Source organism: Corapipo altera, unplaced genomic scaffold, assembly GCF_003945725.1.
Source record: "Corapipo altera isolate COAL_440 unplaced genomic scaffold, ASM394572v1 60161, whole genome shotgun sequence".
NCBI lineage: Eukaryota > Metazoa > Chordata > Aves > Passeriformes > Pipridae > Corapipo > Corapipo altera.
In genome coordinates this window covers 1,626-2,956 of record NW_020888376.1, presented here as the reverse complement: position 1 = coordinate 2,956, position 1,331 = coordinate 1,626, and the positions used below count along the sequence as shown (strand labels likewise).

Genomic DNA, 1,331 nt, shown 5'->3' with positions numbered 1-1,331 from the left:
GGGGGGGCCCGGGGGAGGAGGGGCTGCGGGAGATGAACAAGAAGCTGCAGAACCTTCTGGAAGAGCAGCTCACCAAGAACCTGCACCTGGCGCAGGTGAGGGGGCGGGGCTTCACCTGGGGGAGGGGCTTCACCTGGGGGAGGGGCTTCACCTGGGGGTGGTGCTTTGCCTGGGGGTGGGGCTTCACCTGGAGTGGGGCACTGGGAGGCACTGGGGGGGTCAGTGGGAGCACTGGGAGGTCACCAGAGGGTCATTGGGGTCACTGGGTGTTACTGGGAGCACTGGGGGGGTTACTGGGATGACTGGGGGGGTCACTGGGGGTGTTTTGGGGGAGCTGGGGGGCGGGGCTTGGGGGGGTAGGTGAGGGACCTGAGGTGGGATTTGGGTGGGGAAGGAGGGGCCGGGAAAGGGGGTGGGGTCAGTGGGCGTGGTCGGTGTGGGGGCGTGGCCTCTGACCCCCTCATTCCCTCCTCCCCAGGACCTGGAATCGCTGTCCCAGGAACTGGCCCAGCTCAGGAAGGACCAAACAGCCCCCCCCGGACCCCCCTGAGGGGCGAGGCCACCTCTGCCGGTGGGCGGGGCCTCTCCCCATCGCCCCGCCCCCTCCCGCTGCAAGCTCCACCCCCCGGTGGGGGGGGTCTGCTTCGGGGGAGACATTGCCCCTTTAAGAACGGGGGGGTGGTCCCTACTTGGCGTTACCCCTTTGAGGCCTGGGCAGATCCCCCAGGAGGGCGTTGCCCCTTTAAGACGGGTTTAAATCCCCCCTTTGGGCGTTGCCCCTTTAAGGAGGTCGCGGTCCCCACTCCGCCGTTGCCCCTTTAAGACCGGGGGTGGGCTCCCCCCAGGACGCCGTTGCCCATTTAAGAACGGGTTTGACACCACCTTTGGGCGTCGCCCCTTTAAGACGAAGGTGGGGCCCTCCCCAGACTCCGTTTCCCCTTTAAGACGGGTTTGAAACCCCCCCCCTCGGGCGTTGCCCCTTTAAGGCGGTCGCGGTAGTCCCCCCTCCCTTTGTGCCGTTGCCCCTTTAAGAGGGGGAGGGTCCCGCATGCGGCCCCCCCCTCAATAAACAACCCCCAACCGCCAGCGGTGACGTCATTGTGTGAGGAGGGAGGGGCGTGGTCTTGGCGGTGACGTCACTTCCCCGCGGTGCCCCGGATGTTGTTTGAGGGCAGCGGCCGCCGGGACGGGGCTCGTTCGGCGCTTCCGCGGCCGCTCCGGATCCTGCCCAGCCCCGCGGGGGGGGGGGCGCGGCGTGACGCCAGCACGGTGACGTAACACCGGGGGGGAGGCGGAAAAACGCCTCAAAATCCCCCCCAACCTTCCCCCCC

General features: G+C 68.1%; 1 long non-coding RNA gene across 1 annotated transcript; it reads left to right on the top strand.

Annotated features, from left to right (window-relative positions):
• LOC113941948 lies at positions 1-1,086 on the top strand. The gene is made up of 2 exons (XR_003525800.1): positions 1-95; positions 479-1,086. It is a non-coding gene; the product is annotated as an uncharacterized LOC113941948 (long non-coding RNA).
• The last annotated feature ends 245 nt before the right edge of the window (positions 1,087-1,331 follow it).